Source organism: Microtus pennsylvanicus, chromosome 17, assembly GCF_037038515.1.
Source record: "Microtus pennsylvanicus isolate mMicPen1 chromosome 17, mMicPen1.hap1, whole genome shotgun sequence".
Lineage (NCBI taxonomy): Eukaryota > Metazoa > Chordata > Mammalia > Rodentia > Cricetidae > Microtus > Microtus pennsylvanicus.
Window position 1 is genome coordinate 31,256,296 of NC_134595.1, and position 8,136 is coordinate 31,264,431.

Below are 8,136 nucleotides of genomic sequence, written 5' to 3' on the forward strand. Positions count from 1 at the left end.
CCAATCCCAGATTGCCAGGTGGGCACTGCCCATAGGCCCACGCATATGCAAGCAGCTGATGATCATTGCGTGATCAGACCCCAGCCACTATTAGGAGCTGATTATCAGGTGTGGCTCCATGCTGCTCTCTACAGACAAGGACTCTGGAGTAGGCTCCCCTTGTTCCATGGCCTCTGAGAAACGCCATGGACCCCATTTTTTTCTTGGGAGGTCTTTGGCTTTCCCTGTGGAGTCCCAGCACACATGACCTTGAGCTGTTCACAGCCACTCTTCAGCGTTGTCACTAAGAACAATGAAGTGAAGGCCAGGGGAGACAGTGCTGTAGGAGGAGGTCCCATGGGCAGGTGATAGCAACACGTTGACGGAGGACAAAAGCTACTAGGCCCAGGCTACTGTGTCCCCCATGATCACTTTTTTAGAATGGCAGCTCCCCGAGAAGACAGAACTTGCCTTCGAGAAGGGTGACAGCTGTATAGTCACATAGCCCTTTAATTGGGAATTAATGAATAAAAATGAGCACTCTGGTTCCACAACAGAAAAGCATATTTTGAGATGTGTGGTTATGACTTGGATATTAAAAACAAAAACAACCCTCACCAGCATTCTAAAGTTCTGTCTAAATGGTAAATCACTAATCTGCCTAGAACATGGTTTTCAAAGATTGATTTTATCTTAGATTGTGGTATGTGTGTGCTTATGTTGCAGGGGCACACATAGGAGTGAAGGGGCCTGCAGAAGAGGCATTGGCTCCCCTTAGAGCAAGAGTGATGGATGCGTGTGAGGACCCATGTGGGTGGTGGAAACTGAACCTGTATCCTCTGCAACAGTAGCAAGTGCTCTTAACCACTGAGGTACCACATTAACACCCAAACAGATACATTATTATTATTATTTAGTTTGAAATGCCCTCTTGAAGTAGAAAGTAGAAAAAGACAAGATCTCCTAAGTAAATTGGAAGCATGGGGATCTTAGGGGAGGGTTTAAAGGGGGAGGGGAGAGGTAGGAAGGGGAGCAGAGAAAAATGTAGAGCTCAATAAAAATCAAAAAAGAAAAAGAAAATGCCCTCTTGGTTAGCTAGTTTATGTCAACTTGATACAGGCTGAAGTCATCTGAGTGGAGGGAACCTCAATTGAGAAAATACCTCCATAAGATTGGGTTGTGCCATTAAGACCTTTTCTTAATTAGAGATTGATGGGGGAGGGTTCAGACCGTGGTGGGTAGGGCCACTCCTGGGCTGATGGTCCTGGGTTCTATAAGAAGGCAGACTGAACAAGCCATGGTGAGCAAGACAGTAAGCAGCACCCCTCCATGGCCTCTGCATCAGCTCCTGCCTCCAGGTTCCTGCCCTGCTTGAGTTCCTACCCTCATTGCTTTTGACGATGAACTGTTACATGGAACTGTGAGGGAAATAAACCCTTTCCTCTCCAGTTTGCTTTGATCACGATGTTTCATCACTGTAATAGAACTCTGAACTAAGACACCCTCCTACGTTTAAGGCATTTTAAGAGTCAAAATTCCAAGCAAAGCAAAATACCTAGAAAGGATGGAGGTTGGGATGATGAGGGCTTTTTCCTTGGAACACCATATTGTGCGGGTAAGCTCTCTAGAGAAGTGGGAGGTGGGAACGTCTAGTTCTGAGATCCTAGTGATTCTTAGTATTATTTAGCTGTGTGTGCGTGTGTTTATACCTCTGTGCGTGTGCATGTGTGCATGAGTGCACGCACATGCATGAAGGTGTATGTGCATATGGAAGTCAGAGTTTGCTGTCGGTTGTCTTTCTCCTCCACTCTCCACCTTATGTTTGCAGGCAGAGTCTCTCACTGAGCCTACTACTCACCAATCGGCTGGCTGGGCTGACCTGCCAGTGAGCTCCAGGGAGCCCACACCTCCCAGGGCTGAGGTTGTAAATGCAGGCTGTCGCTCATGCCCAGCTTCTAAACTGGGATCGAAGGCCTTCATGCTTACATAAAAGTCTGAAGGTAAAAGCACTTGCCCACAGACTTGATGACCTGAGTGTGTTGACCTGGGACCCACGTGGTAGGAGGAGAGAACCGGCTCTGGCAGGTTGTCCCCTGACTTCTATTTGCATACCGTGGCACATGCGCACAGACACAAACATGTGCACGCGTGCACACTCACTCAATAAAATACAGTAAGAAATAAAAACTGACCACTGTGGAGGAGAAATGATTTTTCTTTTAAGTTTAAACGTGTTACCTGGATAGGCAAAAATAAGAAATTAAGAATCGTATACTAAAATCAGGATGTGAACAGCAGACTGGACAAAACCAGTTTCAACAAAGGGGAAGCAACTAGTGTGCCTCTGGAGCTGTGGGGAGTCGTTTCTGTTTTCTCCAGTGTGGTCACAGCTCTTCCAAGAAGACTATGTTTTCATGTTAAAGGCAAGGAAGACTTCACAGGGATTTCCCCTCTCTGGAAGTTGCCTGTTCACTGTAATGATATTTGTCATCTGAAAGCTTCTTAGTTTGATATAACCTCACTCATATATTTTAGTTTTGATTCTTATACTTTGGGGGGTTGGGGTAATAAAAGTAATAATTAATAATTCATAAGGAAAGGAAGATGAACACAGCATTTGAAATGTTTGTTTTATTGATTTATTTTTGCATTTATCCAGCGTACTGTGTCCCATAAGGACATATTCACACCGTACTTGGAGCAAACCTCTCAATCCTCCTCTTCCCTTTCCTCTCCCCCTCTGCTGGTCCCCTTTGCTCCGTCAGACAGTTGAATTTCTCCTTTCAGAACAATAGCATTTGGGGGTCTGGTGAGATGGCTCAGTGGGCAAAGGTGCTCGCCTTCAAGTCTGACCACCTGGCTCTGATCCCTGGGTGGGAGGCAAGACAGACAGGGAGGAAAGCTCAGCTGTCGCATACTGATTCCAAACCCGGGGACACAGAGCTAGCGTTCTCGAGTCCAGTAGCAAAGACATGGGAGTGGACAGGAAAGCAGGACGTGTGAGCTGACAGATGAGCCACTCCTCCCCACACACCCAGGCTGCTGCCTGTGAGACACAAAGGGCTGTGTGGAAAAGCACAGTCTCTATCTCTCTCTGCTGCCAATCTCTACCCTAGTCATAAGGACCGAGGAAATTATCCCTCCAGGGTGCAGGGTTAATTGAATTCCCTGCCAGGCTGACTTCCAGGAACTAGGGCATGCAGAGCCGGGATTAGCGGTGGGGACGGGATGCTCATAGGATATGGACTCAGTCAGCTCTGGTAGAATGTCATTGCTCTTCTTAGTGCCATTCAGTGGGGACATCAGAGGTTGTGAGATTGCCCATGCAGTACCCACTCCATCTGAACAATGACAAGGAATGTTTGATATGGGAAAAAAAAAACCAACAAACTAACAAGCAAAGAAACAAAAACCACAGCAACTCACAGGAGACCCAGTGTGTGCAAGAGTCCCAGCCTGTGGGTGGAGGTTTAAAATTGTGTGCCATCAAAGCGGTAGGGGGTCTGTGTTGATGAATCCTGGTAGTGATGTCTGAGGGTGAACCTGTCTGAGCGCCGCTCCTACACCATGGCCCGCAGACTTGCAGCAGAACGCTGGTTGTTTTCTTCCATGTCTACCTGCCATCAGGCTGTCCTTGAAAGTGATTGAGCAGTATTTCTAGCCTGAGTGCTGTGGCTAGCACGTCCCTGTGGCTCCCAAGATGGCTCTAGGCACTGTAGTTCATATGCCTGATGGTGACGGGCAAAGAAACAGGATAACCACACAGGGGGCACTTGGGTCCCCTTTTGTCTGATTAGCCATGAGACTGATGTATTCTAGGTCTGGTTCTGCCGTGTGAGAGCCCTCTTGGCCTGGGAGCTGCTCTTTCTGATACTCTCAATCTCGTGAGCTAGGCAGAATCCCTGCTCTATTGCTGTCGTGAAAGATGGTTGCCTCTGCTTCTCATTATTTGCTTTGATGTTCAAATAGCCCATGGGTTTGGCCTGTGGGGAGGCCTTCAGATGCCCTGTGTCCTCTGATGAGTTCCCACAGCTCCTCCTTAGCTCCAAGCAGAAGCCTTTCCAGACTTACATGCAGATTCCCAGCTTTAGCTCATATGCAGTTTCTGAAGACCAGCCGCTTCCTGAAGTCGAGTTCCGCGAGCAAGTGATGGTGTTCAGAAGGGACCACTCCCCATCCACAATTTCAGTCTTTCCCAGCAGACAAAGCAAAAGAAAAGCATCTATTTGTCATCTGTCAACTTATCATCTATCTGCCTGTCATCTTTCAAACTATTGCCTATCCATCATCTACCAATCTAACCGCCATTCATCAATCTAAGATCTCTGTCATTGTCTATCTACTTATCATCTATGTCTGTCCCCTCTATCATCTATTATCAATTTATCATCTACCAGTCTACCATCTATTTCTTTCTATCTCAATGTATTTATTACCTATGTATCTATCATCTATCTTTATCTTCCATTTATCAGCATTATTTATTTTCCCGCTACCATATCTATCAATCATTTGTCAATCTATTTGTTCATCTATCATCTGTCTTCTTTCACTTATCAATATCATTTATCTTCTATCATCTATGTTCTATTTTTCTATCTATCATCTATCTATCTATCTATCTATCTATCTATCTATCTATCTATCTATCATCTATCTTCATCATCATCGCCTGTCTTATCTACTATCTATTTATCTTAAAGTCATATTACCCTAGGTCATATTACTGCAGTATGACAATTTCTTGTCACCTTTCTTCCCCAAACCTTCCCTAGAAACCTTCAGGTGTTTAGTTTTTTTGCTTTATTGTTTTGCTTTTTTGAGATTGGACCTCTCTACATAGCCCTGACTGTCCTGGAACTCACTATGTAGAGCAGGCTGACCAGGAATGAAGAGAGATCTGCCTGCTTCTGTCTCCCAAGTGCTGGGATTAAAGATGGGTGACACCGTGACCAGCAGGTATTTAGTTTTTATGCGTGGACTTTGTCACTTATCACTTATAATCCTGGAGGATTGGCCAGCCTGGAATGCTATTAACATGTAATGGGCACATGATCTCTTAAACAATGAAATGGCTACTTTACAAATTTTGAGTGTTAAAATATAAAAATAGCCACTTAGCAGTTTTCTATTTTAGACAATTATATTTATTTTTTAATGAATCAGAAGCTTTTTTTTTCAGTTATGGTAAATACCCCCCCCCAAAAAAGATGGGAAAACAAGACCCTTTTAACCCTGATCGTCTTGGTCCTAACTGACAGAATGCTGGTTTTATTTATTTATTTATTTACTTACTTATTTAGTGATGACTTCTGGAAACGTCTCTCTACCATTTTGGGGAACTGTCTTTACACTTGCATCCTACCCCACTGTCTGCTGTGCCAGGTTCATTAATCACAGTCCTGGGTGTGGGTATCCAGGTGCTCTCTCTGGCTATTGCAGACTGCTACAGTCAATAAGCTTGACTTCAGGTCAACAGATCAAAAGATAGCACACACAGACACACACACGCACACACACGCACACGCGCACATGCACACGCGCACATACACGCCCGCACACGCAGAGTTTTGTTAGATAGCATCAAATTCTCCCCTCTACTCCTTTTCATGGTACTAGGGACTGAACCCAGGGCCTTGGGCATGTTAGGCAAATGCCAAACCAACTGAGCTAAACTCCAGCCCCAGACGACTCGCATTCTTGGTCAAATGCTATCTCCTCCTGGTTTTCACAGATGGCTCTACCATGTCTTTGGTCAGTCTGGTGTGTGTATTTATTTACTTAAGAAACATATATCTCCATTTATTTAAATTTTAGTTTCTCATAGCAAAAATTTGCAGTTTGGGGGCTAGAGACATGGCTCAGAAGTTAAGAACATTTGCCATTCTTGTAGAAGACCAGGGTTCAGTTCCCAGAACTCAAATCATGTGACTCAAACCACTGATAACTCCATTTCCAGGGCCTCTGAGGGCACCTGCACTCACATGGAATACATTCACAAGCATGCATGCATGTGCATGCACATGAGTGCACACACATGGAATACATTCACAAGCATGCACACATTCATGTACATGTGTGAGCGTGCATACATACACACACACACACACACACACACACTTTTTAAACTAGCAGTGTGAAGCAGACAGGTTTTGCTCAGGTTTTACATAACTCTGCAGTGAGCATGCCTTCCCCTCCTATTGCCTCCTGGGAATTCCCCCTCCTCTCAAGCCTGTCACTTCAAGGTTTTCCCCCACCTGTTTGCAGAGAGCAGTTAACAGATCTTCATCCAATTCCACACTCTCACAGGCTGGTAGATGCCCCACCCCCCAGTGTGGCTTTAGTTACTCATTCAGGATTACAGGGCATCTCTTTTAACGGTCTAGCTTTCCAACCTAATCTTCACCCTCACTGTGTGAGTGTTACTGTTTCCTCCAAATACCTGGCTTCTGTTTTTTCCTACCTGCACAGACAGCATGAAACAGCCTTTTATTTATCAGAAAACCATCCCCTGGGTCCCGGTGTCAAACTGTGCGTTTCTTATTAATTTTTCTTGAATTGTTGTATTCACTAGCATGATTCCCAGAGATGAACAGAGGGATTGTGGATACGCGTGTAATATAAACCCTTCAAACCCATAAACACATGGCCTCTTCTTTTGTTTTCTCAAAAATCTATCTCTAAGGTTCTGATATCTCAAGGCTGAATTTAGAAACAGTTAAAGATCTTCCTGAGTGGTGCATCCAATGTCTGATCATCCCCTCTCTCTCTCTCCTAAGATAATTTTTTGAAAACCTGGGAAGTAATTGTTGGCTTCTCTAGTAACTTAACTGAGGTATAGTTTATAAGAAAATCTTCCTACCTAGCAGGAGGGTTCAGTGAAGAACAGAACAGACACACTTCCATCTCCTCTTTTAATAGTTCATCTAGATGGGTGCTCGCTTCGGCAGCACATATGCTAAAATTGGAATGGTACAGAGAAGATTAGCAAGGCCCCTGTGCAAGTATGACACGCAAACTCATGAAACATTCCATTTTTGAGGAGAAGCGTGAGTAGCAATGTGGCAAGCCATGATGACCACAGTGACCTCCAGAAATCATCTGACCACCGGAGCCTCAGTCACACCAACATCAGGAAAAACGACCACCTGAGCCCTGGGATGTAGGCACCTGGAGGAATAAACACAGAAGGCTCTCCTCTGCCTACACCTGAAGAGTAATCACCAAAGCCCATAACCCCCAACCACACCAATTGGAGGAAAAGTGACCCCCTGAAACAAGGCTCTGCCTGTTCTGATTGGAGGAAGAGATGGGTAGACAACAGGGTAAAAATACACTATATAATATTAAGAGCTAGACAGAACCACTAGAAATTAGTGGTTCTACAACAGCAAGACCTGAACATCCCAATGCAAATGAAGCAGAAGAAAACAACCTTAAAAATAACTTAAGAGAGATGATTGAGGCTCTTAAGGATGAAATGAAAAGTTTCCTAAAGAAATGAAGGAAAAGATGATCAAAAATATAAGAAATCAATACATCCCTTAAAGAAAACCAAGAAAAAGCAGTCATACAGGTGAAAGAAACAGTTCAAAACTTGAAAACTAAAATAGAGAAAATAAAAAAAACACAAACTGAAAGAAATCTGGAAATGGAAAATCAGGGTAAATGGTCAAGAACTACAGATGCAAGCATAAACAACAGAATACAAGAGATGGAAGAGAGAATCTCAGGTCTTGAAGATACGATAGAGGAAGTAGATTCATCGGTCAAAGAAATGCTAAATCCAACAAATTTTTAACACAAAATATCCAGGGAATATGGGACACCATGAAAAGACCAAATTTACAAATAATAGGAATTGAAGAAAGAGAAAAAGTCCAGCTCAAAGGCACAGAAAATATATTCAACAAAATCATAGAAGAAAACTTTTCTAACCTAAAGAAGGATATGCCTACGAAGGTACAAGAAACTTACAGAACACCAAATAGACTGGATCAAAAAAAATGAACTCCCCTCGCCACATAATAATCAAAACACTGAACATACACAATAAAGAAAGAATATTAAGAACTGAAAAGAAAAAAGGCCAACTAATATATAAAGGTAGACCTGTCAGAATTACACCTGACTTCTCAATAGAAACAATGAAAGCCA

At 43.6% G+C, this 8,136-nt stretch overlaps 1 non-coding gene across 1 annotated transcript; it reads left to right on the plus strand.

Annotated features, from left to right (window-relative positions):
* Nucleotides 1-6,913: 6,913 nt before the first annotated feature.
* On the plus strand, nucleotides 6,914-7,020 carry LOC142837232 (U6 spliceosomal RNA). The gene has a single exon (XR_012908222.1). It is a non-coding gene; the product is annotated as a U6 spliceosomal RNA (small nuclear RNA).
* Nucleotides 7,021-8,136: the final 1,116 nt, after the last annotated feature.